We start from the raw sequence: 13,111 nt of genomic DNA, 5'->3' as shown, positions 1-13,111 counted from the left end.
ATTCAATACCTTTCATGATTCTGCAAATTTAGTTTGTATTATTACATGTCACAAGCAGTTTCTTTTCTAAGTATATTTAATGTTCTTTTAAATTACGAAGTCAAGAGTGGTGCAAGAGTTGATCTTCACGGGAGAACATCTAAGAGAATGGTATACACAGTTCTAGGAAATCACCATGCAAATTATTTTGTAATGTGTTGCTCTGTGTTTAAATTGTTTTTGTTGAGATAGCAAGCACAGAATTATTATAGAGTAACAATAGCCAATGTAGGTGTGCTATAACAAGTTCTAGGCCTGATAATATGGATGTGACACTAGTGATGTTCTGAGGACTGAAACAGGAAAATAGAATAAGCTTTGAACATGAAGAACTAACCCTGAAAATTCACTGTACTCTTCTAGAAAAGTCACTGTACATACTATATGAAAGGAAATAGTCTGCAGTGTATGGAAAGAGTGATGGTAGCCAAAGTTTGGTGAGAAAGGTCATAATGACCTATATATGATCTTTGTAAGCAGAACTAGGATTTGGAATGTAGAAATGAACCACTGCTGCTAGAATGTGGGAGATATTACCTGGGAAACATGGATTATGTGCCATTCCTTGTTCCTTGGGATGTGCTCTGGCTGGTAAGGATTTGTGGAGCTCTCTTACAAAATCTGGAAAAAGAAATATAGGTTCTGGTACAAGAAACTGTGGAAAGTCAGTACAGGGAGAATTGGTGAACAAACAACAGGGGAGCATCAACATGCAAATCCAATGCATGCAAATGTGATGCAAAAATCTAAATTTAGGCCCCAGAGAATCGGTATCCAAAACAATATCTGAATGTGAATATATCCTAGTGAGACTCACATAAGGCACATGGTACAAAAACCATCTGAAACTGGGTCAGGCAGTACACATGTAGGAGGACTAGCCTCCATGGTAACTAACAAAGGAAAGTAGTACAGGAGTAACAGAAGGCAAACATGTGGGGAGCATCATTGTGGCAAACATAGTCTGTGATCTCTACATTTGCTGTGAGTGCATGAGTGGTGGAGATGGTGTATGACATCTACCTTCTAGGGGAGCACCACAGAAAACAAGCAGGTATTGATGCTTGGTGAGAGGAAGAAGGGATGAAGTTATACAGTGTCACTGAAGCTTTAGTTGCATTGAAAGACAGCAGGTAAAACCAGACATCATGTGAGCATACACAGTAAAAATTGTGGACAGGAAAATGGTTCTAAGCATTTTATGGTTCAAAAAGGAGAGTTAATGTGGAAACTGGATGAACGAGCAGGCCAGAGAGTATAGGAATGCTGAATTCTAATAACAAGCAAGGTTCCGGTGAACTTCATGAAGAGAACAATAATGAAATCTGTGCATCAGAGCCAGACCTTGGAATGTTATGAATGGTCAGACAGACTTATATCTTATGTACCACTCTCCCACTGTCTGTCTGTCTAGAAGTGGTTCTTAGAATGTGAAGATGGTCAGGGTGAGATGGTACAGGTAAATTCAGAGTTGAAATATGGGGAAGAAAATATGTGACTACAGAAGGTGTGATAGTGTAGCATTGGCTCTGCTGAATAACTTTCTAGGGAGCTCCCAAAGCAAGGCTTGAACTATTTGTGCCTCTGGTGATAGACATGGGAGACTAGAGATATCCTGTATAGAGATTACTATGTGATACTTGCTCAGAGGTCCATTGCAGTGTGTCTTGGAAAATGTGGGTAAGACACATAAAAAGTATGAAGGGAGTTGTGGGTCTAGAGAGCATTATCATATAGGAATGTGTGGCATACCTGTCTTGAAAGTTAGGATTGATGTTGAGGTTTGGTAGACATGATTTTAGCTCTAAGGAAGTGATCAAGGAAATTTAGTGCACCATTTTTAAAATATAATATGAAAATCTAATAAAGAAGATACTTCTTGACCAGAAGTCCCACACCCGCGGATCCCGGCCCGCAGCAGCTCTCTGCTCCCAGACCCGGTGAGAGAGAGACCCAACCGCCTGGTCAGGTGGGCACTCCTGAGGCTGCAGAGCGGAAGAGACCACCAACACTGCTCACCCCTGCCCACATCCCTGGCCCAAGAGGAAACTGTATAAGGCCTCTGGGCTCCCGTGGGGGAAGGCCCAGGAGCGGCAGGACCCCTGTGCCTGAGACACCGCCGGACCCTGAAGGAAACAGACCGGATAAACAGTTCTCTGCACCCAAATCCCGTGGGAGGGAGAGCTAAACCTTCAGAGAGGCAGACAGGCCTGGGAACCCAGAAGAGACTGCTCCCTGCACACACATCTCGGACGCCAGAGGAAAAAGCCAAAGACCATCTGGAACCCTGGTGCACTGAAGCTCCCGGAAGGGGCGGCACAGGTCTTCCTGGTTGCTGCCGCTGCAGAGAGCCCCTGAACAGCACCCCACGAGCAAACCTGAGCCTCGGGACCACAGGTAAGACCAAATTTTCTGCTGCAAGAAAGCTGCCTGGTGAGCTTGGGACACACGGAAGCAGAATTTCTCTAGAACCGGGCACGTTCTGTGTTTACCGGAAGTCCCACACCCGCGGATCCCGGCCCGCAGCAGCTCTCTGCTCCCAGACCCGGTGAGAGAGAGACCCAACCGCCTGGTCAGGTGGGCACTCCTGAGGCTGCAGAGCGGAAGAGACCACCAACACTGCTCACCCCTGCCCACATCCCTGGCCCAAGAGGAAACTGTATAAGGCCTCTGGGCTCCCGTGGGGGAGGGCCCAGGAGCGGCAGGACCCCTGCCACAGACACCGCCGGACCCTGAAGGAAACAGACCGGATAAACAGTTCTCTGCACCCAAATCCCGTGGGAGGGAGAGCTAAACCTTCAGAGAGGCAGACAGGACTGGGAAACCAGAAGAGAGTGCTCCCTGCACACACATCTCGGACGCCAGAGGAAAAAGCCAAAGACCATCTGGAACCCTGGTGCACTGAAGCTCCCGGAAGAGGCGGCACAGGTCTTCCTGGTTGCTGCCGCTGCAGAGAGCCCCTGGGCAGCACCCCACGAGCGAACTTGAGCCTCGGGACCACAGGTAAGACCAAATTTTCTGCTGCAAGAAAGCTGCCTGGTGAGCTTGGGACACACGGAAGCAGAATTTCTCTAGAACCGGGCACGTTCTGTGTTTACCGGAAGTCCCACACCCGCGGATCCCGGCCCGCAGCAGCTCTCTGCTCCCAGACCCGGTGAGAGAGAGACCCAACCGCCTGGTCAGGTGGGCACTCCTGAGGCTGCAGAGCGGAAGAGACCACCAACACTGCTCACCCCTGCCCACATCCCTGGCCCAAGAGGAAACTGTATAAGGCCTCTGGGCTCCCGTGGGGGAGGGCCCAGGAGCGGCAGGACCCCTGCCGGAGACACCGCCGGACCCTGAAGGAAACAGACAGGATAAACAGTTCTCTGCACCCAAATCCCGTGGGAGGGAGAGCTAAACCTTCAGAGAGGCAGACAGGCCTGGGAACCCAGAAGAGACTGCTCCCTGCACACACATCTCGGACGCCAGAGGAAAAAGCCAAAGACCATCTGGAACCCTGGTGCACTGAAGCTCCCGGAAGGGGCGGCACAGGTCTTCCTGGTTGCTGCCGCTGCAGAGAGCCCCTGAACAGCACCCCACGAGCAAACCTGAGCCTCGGGACCACAGGTAAGACCAAATTTTCTGCTGCAAGAAAGCTGCCTGGTGAGCTTGGGACACACGGAAGCAGAATTTCTCTAGAACCGGGCACGTTCTGTGTTTACCGGAAGTCCCACACCCGCGGATCCCGGCCCGCAGCAGCTCTCTGCTCCCAGACCCGGTGAGAGAGAGACCCAACCGCCTGGTCAGGTGGGCACTCCTGAGGCTGCAGAGCGGAAGAGACCACCAACACTGCTCACCCCTGCCCACATCCCTGGCCCAAGAGGAAACTGTATAAGGCCTCTGGGCTCCCGTGGGGGAGGGCCCAGGAGCGGCAGGACCCCTGCCACAGACACCGCCGGACCCTGAAGGAAACAGACCGGATAAACAGTTCTCTGCACCCAAATCCCGTGGGAGGGAGAGCTAAACCTTCAGAGAGGCAGACAGGCCTGGGAAACCAGAAGAGAGTGCTCCCTGCACACACATCTCGGACGCCAGAGGAAAAAGCCAAAGACCATCTGGAACCCTGGTGCACTGAAGCTCCCGGAAGAGGCGGCACAGGTCTTCCTGGTTGCTGCCGCTGCAGAGAGCCCCTGGGCAGCACCCCACGAGCGAACTTGAGCCTCGGGACCACAGGTAAGACCAAATTTTCTGCTGCAAGAAAGCTGCCTGGTGAGCTTGGGACACACGGAAGCAGAATTTCTTTAGAACCGGGCACGTTCTGTGTTTACCGGAAGTCCCACACCCGCGGATCCCGGCCCGCAGCAGCTCTCTGCTCCCAGACCCGGTGAGAGAGAGACCCAACCGCCTGGTCAGGTGGGCACTCCTGAGGCTGCAGAGCGGAAGAGACCACCAACACTGCTCACCCCTGCCCACATCCCTGGCCCAAGAGGAAACTGTATAAGGCCTCTGGGCTCCCGTGGGGGAGGGCCCAGGAGCGGCAGGACCCCTGCCGGAGACACCGCCGGACCCTGAAGGAAACAGACCGGATAAACAGTTCTCTGCACCCAAATCCCGTGGGAGGGAGAGCTAAACCTTCAGAGAGGCAGACAGGCCTGGGAACCCAGAAGAGACTGCTCCCTGCACACACATCTTGGACGCCAGAGGAAAAAGCCAAAGACCATCTGGAACCCTGGTGCACTGAAGCTCCCGGAAGGGGCGGCACAGGTCTTCCTGGTTGCTGCCGCTGCAGAGAGCCCCTGAACAGCACCCCACGAGCAAACCTGAGCCTCGGGACCACAGGTAAGACCAAATTTTCTGCTGCAAGAAAGCTGCCTGGTGAACTCAAGACACAGGCCCACAGGAACAGCTGAAGACCTGTAGAGAGGAAAAACTACACGCCCGAAAGCAGAACACTCTGTCCCCATAACTGACTGAAAGAGAGGAAAACAGGTATACAGCACTCCTGACACACAGGCTTATAAGACAGTCTAGCCACTGTCAGAAATAGCAGAACAAAGTAACACTAGAGATAATCTGATGGCGAGAGGCAAGCGCAGGAACCCAAGCAACAGAAACCAAGACTACATGCCATCATCGGAGCCCAATTCTCCCACCAAAACAAACATGGAATATCCAAACACACCAGAAAAGCAAGATCTAGTTTCAAAATCATATTTGATCATGATGCTGGAGGACTTCAGGAAAGACCTGAACACACTTAGGGAAGCACAGGAAAACATTAATAAACAAGTAAAAGCCTACAGAGAGGAATCGCAAAAACCCCTGAAAGAATTCCAGGAAAACACAATCAAACAGTTGAAGGAATTAAAAATGGAAATAGAAGCAATCAAGAAAGAACACATGGAAACAACCCTGGATATAGAAAACCAAAAGAAGAGACAAGGAGCTGTAGATACAAGCTTCACCAACAGAATACAAGAGATGGAAGAGAGAATCTCAGGAGCAGAAGATTCCATAGAAATCATTGACTCAACTGTCAAAGATAATGTAAAGCGGAAAAAGCTACTGGTCCAAAACATACAGGAAATCCAGGACTCAATGAGAAGATCAAACCTAAGGATAATAGGTATAGAAGAGAGTGAAGACTCCCAGCTCAAAGGACCAGTAAATATCTTCAACAAAATCATAGAAGAAAACTTCCCTAACCTAAAAAAAGAGATACCCATAGACATACAGGAAGCCTACAGAACTCCAAATAGATTGGACCAGAAAAGAAACACCTCCCGTCACATAATTGTCAAAACACCAAACGCACAAAATAAAGAAAGAATATTAAAAGCAGTAAGGGAAAAAGGTCAAGTAACATATAAAGGGAGACCTATCAGAATCACACCAGACTTCTCGCCAGAAACTATGAAGGCCAGAAGATCCTGGACTGATGTTATACAGACCCTAAGAGAACACAAATGCCAGCCCAGATTACTGTATCCAGCAAAACTCTCAATTAACATTGATGGAGAAACCAAGATATTCCATGACAAAACCAAATTTACACAATATCTTTCTACAAATCCAGCACTACAAAGGATAATAAATGGTAAAGCCCAACATAAGGAGGCAAGCTATACCCTAGAAGAAGCAAGAAACTAATCGTCTTGGCAACAAAACAAAGAGAATGAAAGCACACAAACATAACCTCACATCAAATATGAATATAACGGGAAGCAATAATCACTATTCCTTAATATCTCTCAATATCAATGGCCTCAACTCCCCAATAAAAAGACATAGATTAACAAACTGGATACGCAACGAGGACCCTGCATTCTGCTGCCTACAGGAAACACACCTCAGAGACAAAGACAGACACTACCTCAGAGTGAAAGGCTGGAAAACAACTTTCCAAGCAAATGGTCAGAAGAAGCAAGCTGGAGTAGCCATTCTAATATCAAATAAAATCAATTTCCAACTAAAAGTCATCAAAAAAGATAAGGAAGGACACTTCATATTCATCAAAGGAAAAATCAACCAAGATGAACTCTCAATCCTAAATATCTATGCCCCAAATACAAGGGCACCTACATATGTAAAAGAAACCTTACTAAAGCTCAAAACACACATTGCACCTCACACAATAATAGTGGGAGATTTCAACACCCCACTCTCATCAATGGACAGATCAGGGAAACAGAAATTAAACAGTGATGTAGACAGACTAAGAGAAGTCATGAGCCAAATGGACTTAACGGATATTTATAGAACATTCTATCCTAAAGCAAAAGGATATACCTTCTTCTCAGCTCCTCATGGTACTTTCTCCAAATTTGACCATATAATTGGTCAAAAAACGGACCTCAACAGGTACAGAAAGATAGAAATAATCCCATGCGTGCTATCGGACCACCACGGCCTAAAACTGGTCTTCAATAACAATAAGGGAAGAATGCCCACATATACGTGGAAATTGAACAATGCTCTACTCAATGATAACCTGGTCAAGGAAGAAATAAAGAAAGAAATTAAAAACTTTTTAGAATTTAATGAAAATGAAGATACAACATACTCAAACTTATGGGACACAATGAAAGCTGTGCTAAGAGGAAAACTCATAGCGCTGAGTGCCTGCAGAAAGAAACAGGAAAGAGCATATGTCAGCAGCTTGACAGCACACCTAAAAGCTCTAGAACAAAAAGAAGCAAATACACCCAGGAGGAGTAGAAGGCAGGAAATAATCAAACTCAGAGCTGAAATCAACCAAGTAGAAACAAAAAGGACCATAGAAAGAATCAACAGAACCAAAAGTTGGTTCTTTGAGAAAATCAACAAGATAGATAAACCCTTAGCCAGACTAACGAGAGGACACAGAGAGTGTGTCCAAATTAACAAAATCAGAAATGAAAAGGGAGACATAACTACAGATTCGGAGGAAATTCAAAAAATCATCAGATCTTACTATAAAAACCTATATTCAACAAAATTTGAAAATCTTCAGGAAATGGACAATTTCCTAGACAGATACCAGGTATCGAAGTTAAATCAGGAACAGATAAACCAGTTAAACAACCCCATAACTCCTAAGGAAATAGAAGCAGTCATTAAAGGTCTCCCAACCAAAAAGAGCCCAGGTCCAGACGGGTTTAGTGCAGAATTCTATCAAACCTTCATAGAAGACCTCATACCAATATTATCCAAACTATTCCACAAAATTGAAACAGATGGAGCCCTACTGAATTCCTTCTACGAAGCCACAATTACTCTTATACCTAAACCACACAAAGACACAACAAAGAAAGAGAACTTCAGACCAATTTCCCTTATGAATATCGACGCAAAAATACTCAATAAAATTCTGGCAAACCGAATTCAAGAGCACATCAAAACAATCATCCACCATGATCAAGTAGGCTTCATCCCAGGCATGCAGGGATGGTTTAATATACGGAAAACCATCAACGTGATCCATTATATAAACAAACTGAAAGAACAGAACCACATGATCATTTCATTAGATGCTGAGAAAGCATTTGACAAAATTCAACACCCCTTCATGATAAAAGTCCTGGAAAGAATAGGAATTCAAGGCCCATACCTAAACATAGTAAAAGCCATATACAGCAAACCAGTTGCTAACATTAAACTAAATGGAGAGAAACTTGAAGCAATCCCACTAAAATCAGGGACTAGACAAGGCTGCCCACTCTCTCCCTACTTATTCAATATAGTTCTTGAAGTTCTAGCCAGAGCAATCAGACAACAAAGGAGATCAAAGGGATACAGATCGGAAAAGAAGAGGTCAAAATATCACTATTTGCAGATGACATGATAGTATATTTAAGTGATCCCAAAAGTTCCACCAGAGAACTACTAAAGCTGATAAACAACTTCAGCAAAGTGGCTGGGTATAAAATTAACTCAAATAAATCAGTTGCCTTCCTCTATACAAAAGAGAAACAAGCCGAGAAAGAAATTAGGGAAACGACACCCTTCATAATAGACCCAAATAATATAAAGTACCTCGGTGTGACTCTAACCAAGCAAGTAAAAGATCTGTACAATAAGAACTTCAAGACACTGAGGAAAGAAATTGAAGAAGACCTCAGAAGATGGAAAGATCTCCCATGCTCATGGATTGGCAGGATTAATATGGTAAAAATTGCCATTTTACCAAAAGCAATCTACAGATTCAATGCAATCCCCATCAAAATACCAATCCAATTCTTCAAAGAGTTAGACAGAACAATTTGCAAATTCATCTGGAATAACAAAAAACCCAGGATAGCTAAAGCTATCCTCAACAATAAAAGGACTTCAGGGGGAATCACTATCCCTGAACTCAAGCAGTATTACAGAGCAATAGTGATAAAAACTGCATGGTATTGGTACAGAGACAGACAGATAGACCAATGGAATAGAATTGAAGACCCAGAAATGAACCCACACACCTATGGTCACTTGATTTTTGACAAAGGAGCCAAAACCATCCAATGGAAAAAAGATAGTATTTTCAGCAAATGGTGCTGGTTCAACTGGAGGGCAACATGTAGAAGAATGCAGATCGATCCATCCTTATCACCCTGTACAAAGCTTAAGTCCAAGTGGATCAAGGACCTCCACATCAAACCAGACACACTCAAACTAATAGAAGAAAAACTAGGGAAGCATCTGGAACACATGGGCACTGGAAAAAATTTCCTGAACAAAACACCAATGGCTTATGCTCTAAGATCAAGAATCGACAAATGGGATCTCATAAAACTGCAAAGCTTCTGTAAGGCAAAGGACACTGTGGTTAGGACAAAACGGCAACCAACAGATTGGGAAAAGATCTTTACCAATCCTACAACAGATAGAGGCCTTATTTCCAAAATATACAAAGAACTCAAGAAGTTAGACCGCAGGGAAACAAATAACCCTATTAAAAAATGGGGTTCAGAGCTAAACAAAGAATTCACAGCTGAGGAATGCCGAATGGCTGAGAAACACCTAAAGAAATGTTCAACATCTTTAGTCATAAGGGAAATGCAAATCAAAACAACCCTGAGATTTCACCTCACACCAGTGCGATTGGCTAAGATCAAAAACTCAGGTGACAGCAGATGCTGGCGAGGATGTGGAGAAAGAGGAACACTCCTCCATTGTTGGTGGGATTGCAGACTGGTAAAACCATTCTGGAAATCAGTCTGGAGGTTCCTCAGAAAATTGGACATTGAACTGCCTGAGGATCCAGCTATACCTCTCTTGGGCATATACCCAAAAGATGCCTCAACATATAAAAGAGACACGTGCTCCACTATGTTCATCGCAGCCTTATTTATAATAGCCAGAAGCTGGAAAGAACCCAGATGCCCTTCAACAGAGGAATGGATACAGAAAATGTGGTACATCTACACAATGGAATATTACTCAGCTATCAAAAACAACGAGTTTATGAAATTCGTAGGCAAATGGTTGGAACTGGAAAATATCATCCTGAGTGAGCTAACCCAATCACAGAAAGACATACATGGTATGCACTCATTGATAAGTGGCTATTAGCCCAAATGCTTGAATTACCCTAGATCCCTAGAACAAACGAAACTCAAGACGGATGATCAAAATGTGAATGCTTCACTCCTTCTTTAAATGAGAAAAAAGAATACCCTTGGCAGGGAAGGGAGAGGCAAAGATTAAAACAGAGACTGAAGGAACACCCATTCAGAGCCTGCCCCACATGTGGCCCATACATATACAGCCACCCAATTAGACAAGATGGATGAAGCAAAGAAGTGCAGACCGACAGGAGCCGGATGTAGATCGCTCCTGAGAGACACAGCCAGAATACAGCAAATATAGAGGCGAATGCCAGCAGCAAACCACTGAACTGAGAATAGGTCCCCTATTGAAGGAATCAGAGAAAGAACTGGAAGAGCTTGAAGGGGCTCGAGACCCCAAAAGTACAACAATGCCAAGCAACCAGAGCTTCCAGGGACTAAGCCACTACCTAAAGACTATACATGGACTGACCCTGGACTCTGACCCCATAGGTAGCAATGAATATCCTAGTAAGAGCACCAGTGGAAGGGGAAGCCCTGGGTCCTGCTAAGACTGAACCCACAGTGAACTAGTCTATGGGGGGAGGGCAGCAATGGGGGGAGGGTTGGGAGGGGAACACCCATAAGGAAGGGGAGGGGGGAGGGGGATGTTTGCCCGGAAACCGGGAAAGGGAATAACACTCGAAATGTATATAAGAAATACTCAAGTTAATAAAAAAAAAAAAGAAATGTAAATAAGAAATACCCAAGTTAATAAAGATGAAAAAAAAATAAATAAAATAAATAAAAACAGAAAAAAAAAGATACTTCTTAAAATATATTCATATTCAAAACTAATAATAAAATAATGGTATCACCAAACATCTGGGGAGACAATTGCCCAACTAGAGACCATGGGACACCATGGGAAATTCACAATTCCAGAAAAGGGCCGTAACTAATGTATTTTTAAGCAATGGAGATTTTGGCTAATGCTAAGGCTATCTTTTCCTCTCCAGAGACTGATAGCAATGCTCTACTGTTGAATACAACACCTATATATCTCAGTGAACTGGAGAATTTGAGCTGGTGCCTAAATGGACACTTTACTTCTCCAGACTAAAGAAAAATGTATTAAATATACTAGGCACACTACCAGAGAAGGTTAACCACAAATTCAGTCACAGAGGACTTAAACACAGTAACCTGCGTACATGATATACTGCTACAAATATTATAGCAGTAGACAGTCCATATCTTGATGGATTTAAGGCCCACTGAATGAGATGGGACATAGTCTGATGCTGATCAGGAGACACAGAATATGAAAACAAAAGCTGAGAAAATAAAATAATACTATCCTGCTTAAGGATATCAATGGGATGACTCCTAATGATATTTCCTATCTCCATTGATCAGAGTTTTAGTATCTGAGATGCTTCCTCTTGTAGTAGACAGAAATTAAAAAAGAAAACCATTTCTGGACCATGTGTAAATAATGAGAGACCCTGGAACACTAAGTCCTAAAAGTGAAGTATTCGTGAAAATTCTGTTTTCATCAGTTTACCTCACTTGGACTTGGTTATGAGTTTCTTAAGACTGTGGCCTTCCAGGTTGTTCAAAAGTCTGTATGTGTCCTAAGTTGTGTGTTGGGGGCAAATGGGGGGGGCAAGGCTGCACACTCTTACTGAAGACTCCAACTCCTGGCAGGGCAGCCATGTAAAGAATTCCTGAGTGATGCAGGATGTACTGGTCAAGCAGCCCTCCATGCCACTGCTCCTAGAATCTCCACTCCATCCACAGGAAAAAGCATGAGCCCTACCCACACCCACCACCTGCAGGGTGGCCAGTTGCAACAAAAGCTGCAAGAAGTACCTTTGCCGAGAGTTCAGAAAGCTATACTTACTCAAGCTAATTGCATTTGTTGCTGCAGGAGAAAGCATCACAATTTCTATCCATGCCAGAGCAGGAGTTTAAGTAAACTCAGATGCATGACGTTTGAGATGTGATTGTTTTCATTTTGGGGCAGGATCCCTATCGTGAACCTAGATAAGCTCATGAGCTATGCTTTAGTGTCTAAAGAACAGTTCCAGTTCTCCCCAGAATAGAAAGCATTTTTAAAAGACCTGTCTATATACATTGATGATTTTACTCATTCTGTCCATTGGGATTTCTCAGGGTTGGCCATACATTCTGTCATCCTCCTCAATGCTTCCATCACTGAACACACAAATCCAGTTGTTTCCTGCCTAAATCAAAAACTCAATGGCTTTATGTTCCTACTCTGGTGCTTTTTTGTTCAGAAGAAGAGCAGTTCAATTGATATAAAGTCTTCATATCCTTCTGACAGCTCATCCTTCTCTGTCTTGATATAAAAAGGGTTCTTTGGAAATTAGACAGTGTGTTAAAGACATTGCACAGCTTCACAAATATGAGAAGATGTTCCGGAATAGGAAAGATCTTTGACCCTGCAGTTCAGGCCATCTGTATCCTGCAGTAGTTTTCAGATGCTGCTACTTAAGCATTTGATAGTTAAAGTGACTGAAAATGTCCCTCTTTTTAAGTTCCCTGTGTGAATGGGAGAGCAGAGAACTCTCTGTAACCTAGCCACTATCCAGCCAACTTGCAGAATCTACATCTTTAGAAGCCTGACTTTTTTTTTGACCTGTTTAGGACAGTCAGCGTGGCTGGTCAAACAAGCCCACTTTTCACAGACCAGTGATCATGTACTTGGTCCTCTATGGGCTACATTGCAGGTTGGAGTAGATTTTGCTCCTTTTTGATGAGCTAATAAATTGGTGCTTGCTTCTTTTTACTTTCCTGATTCAATCACCATGTATCAATTTCTATACCTTGCAGTTTAATGATAGTGCTGTTATGTGTGATTAAGAAGGTTTTTTTTCTGGCGAACACATGAGGAGCCATGTGAGTAGATGATCGACATAATGGAAGAAAACAGACTCCTGCATGTTTTCCTCAGACTTCCACATGTGCACCATGGCAACCATGTAGCCTGCCCCACAAATCATATCATACACAGGAATAAATGAATCGAATCATTAATACCAAGTCTCTGTGTT

General features: G+C 44.4%; 1 pseudogene; it reads left to right on the top strand.

Moving 5' to 3' along the window:
• Positions 1 to 1,044: 1,044 nt before the first annotated feature.
• Positions 1,045 to 12,401, top strand: Ung-ps2 (uracil-DNA glycosylase, pseudogene 2; annotated as a pseudogene).
• Positions 12,402 to 13,111: the final 710 nt, after the last annotated feature.

Source organism: Rattus norvegicus, chromosome X, assembly GCF_021556685.1.
Source record: "Rattus norvegicus strain SHRSP/BbbUtx chromosome X, alternate assembly SHRSP_T2T, whole genome shotgun sequence".
In the NCBI taxonomy this organism is placed as follows: domain Eukaryota; kingdom Metazoa; phylum Chordata; class Mammalia; order Rodentia; family Muridae; genus Rattus; species Rattus norvegicus.
This window is presented reverse-complemented; position numbering and strand designations above follow the sequence as displayed.